At 36.9% G+C, this 2813-nt stretch overlaps 1 pseudogene; it reads right to left on the reverse strand.

Annotated features, from left to right (window-relative positions):
- Positions 1-1916: 1916 nt before the first annotated feature.
- Positions 1917-2576, reverse strand: LOC149216519 (uncharacterized; annotated as a pseudogene).
- Between the last annotated feature and the right edge of the window lie 237 nt (positions 2577-2813).

Consider the following 2813-nt stretch of genomic DNA (forward strand, 5'->3'; position numbering starts at 1 on the left):
CTCCTTTCTTGTCCTCTTCTACTTCAGATCAAACTTGTTGTGAATGAATGGCAAGGACGTCGAATTCCCCTTCTATATATACTACTTCCATAGGGTTGAATTGCCCTAATCAGGGCTGACTTCATCAAGATAGGGCTAACTTGGTGAGGAGGTGTAAAATGACTCTTTTGACTCTAAATATTTTTTCTTTATATGATACAAAAGTGAAAGAAGAGTCAAATACATATGAAAATGATTATTATGACACAAGGAAACCCTAAAAGCCTTTGATGGAGGCTTTGACGTAATGAACAAATGAAAAGAGCATGAAACTCATGCTTCAAAATAATTTCCTTTTTCTTCTTTTTCAATTTTACAATAAATACATAATGATGAAGTACAATAGCAATTATGAAGACCGATAATAGTTACATTTTCAACACCTTGGTCCCTCAGACTTAATTTCTATTCCTCTCAGCTCTTCCTTGTGTAATTTCCTTACTAGAGATTTGTGAAACACCCCTCTTTGTCCCATGGATGTGCAAATTCCAAGTGACAGCCTCTGTCCCCCTCACCCCAGTCCCTATGACTATTAAATCTTCGAAGAACACCTTGAAGTTGGCCCCTTTGATTCTAGAAGGACTGAGGTTATTGGTCTTGGAAGAAAAGTGGTCACTAGTTGTGGTAGTGCAGAGGTTCTTGGTCTTGGAGGCACTGGTATGAGCTCAGTAGAAGGAAGTCCGCGCTTTCCCTAGTTCATGTGGCATCAGCTCAACTTGACCAGATCCACTTTGTCTATGTTTATGTCGTTAGTATGTTTTGTCACCAACTTTGTCTACTTGTCGATATGTAATGGCTAGAACAATAATTGGGGCTCTCCTTCATTGACCCATCCTAGCTCTCTTGTTTTGGTCTTATCAGTCTCTTCTATTTGTAATGACTGTTCTAGTCTTCTACTCCATGGGCGAACCATCTAGTTTCCCCATCTTAGGGAAGATGGTCTACCTTCTACATCCTTTTATGGAGCCTTTAGATCGTGACTCACCATGCTTATGTGTTTGTACTCTTTGTAAACCATTTTTGTTAATACAATGTAAATAATTTGCAACATAAGAAAAAATTCCCCACCTCCTCCCCTCACCCAAGCTAACCTTAATAGTTAAGCTTATTCATTTATAAACTTACTATCCTAGATCTGTCAAAGCTCTATTTATATAACACATTATTACACATAAATTAAGAAAATATATTAAAGTTATTGTATTAAAGTCCATAGAATGAAGAAGCTATTGTTCTCTACCCTACATAGTCCTCCTTAACCCTACTCTTCTTAAAAACGCCTTCTTGAATCACTCAATAACATCCAAGAGCACAATGAGTAAGTCATAGAACATATCCATACAAATGTCCAACCTGAACATATCCATAAAAACTTTTTACCTTTATAGGTTACATGGATTCAACATCATCATTTTCTACGACTTATTATGTATCTAAATATAACATCAAACTAACATGGATCTAGGATAGTTTAATTCCTCCCTTAAATAGGTCATATTCCACATGAACACTGGGTCAATACTATGAGTCATTTATTTATTTATTTTTTATAAGTTTATTTTTGTGTTGTTATTTTTATTTTATTTTCACTGAGCTAAAATGTTACATTACATTCTTTACATTAAGTTACACATCTCTACCACCCATGAGGTGTAGACTAATTAATTTGTGTGTGAAGTTTTTATAATTTATTTAATTTAATTTTAATTTTAATTTTTATATTTATATAATTTAATCAAATCAAAATATAAAAAATTCTTTAGAAACCATAAAATCTATTCAAAATGGAAAATCATATATATTTAAAAATATATTCATAATACTAATCATATATATTTAAAAATATATTATGAATATAGAAAAGAGAGGTATAAAAATTACATGAACAATAAAAAAGTACTCAATATGGACAATCTAGGCCCTAGGAAAACCATTTTATTGTCAACTCCATTTGTATAAGATAAAGTGTGATTAGCCCCGTAATCATTCCAAAGCTCATCGACAGATTTACCAGTCACGAAACCAGAAGTAACGTTGTCACAATACTGGAGAAAGTAAGCAGTCACATCGTAGCCCTGGTCCCACCTATCACCGCTGCCGGGCTTAACGCATGTAGGTGGGGCAAGGCCGGCAGTGAGGCGGACATAATCCGCAATGCCTTCGATCAGCCCCGCCACCGCGGTGCCGTTGCCGTTCTACTGCCACACGTGGGTCATCTCGTGGTATAGAACGCCTGTTATCTCGTTCTTTACGTCGCCCTGATAATTGGCAACGTACTCGGCGCTCAGGTGGATTTGGCCGTTGCTCGTGTAGGCGACTCCGCTCATGCTTTCTACAAACAGAGTGACTGTCTGCACATTCTTTCTGTCGGTGGACAATTGCTCGGCGAAGGTTTGCCAGATGAATTGGGTGGCGTCGTCCATTATCTGGATGGCGTTGGTCCTTCCTATGTCGTCGTCGAATCTCGTCCCACCGTGGCTACCCTCGGCCGTGTTGTTGACAACGAAGTCCAATGCGTGGATGCCTTGTGCGGCCATTGTCAGAAGAAGCAGCGCAACACAGGAGGTTGTTGCCATATGCAGGGACGCCACACAAGAAGCAGCCAAAATCAAATCCTGAATGAATCAAATTTGCGAGAATGCCTTTCTCTGATTGAGGAACGGAGATTTATCAATAATGAAAAATAAAATATTTAATAAAATCATGAAAAACATTAAAAAAATCATGAAAAACGAAATTTTTTTTTTATTAATAGTTAAAATATTTTAAAAAAC

The sequence above is a fragment of the Pinus tabuliformis genome, chromosome 1_1 (genome assembly GCF_031772625.1).
Source record: "Pinus tabuliformis cultivar Carrire ecotype Pingquan chromosome 1_1, CPIR1, whole genome shotgun sequence".
Classification (NCBI taxonomy): domain Eukaryota; kingdom Viridiplantae; phylum Streptophyta; class Pinopsida; order Pinales; family Pinaceae; genus Pinus; species Pinus tabuliformis.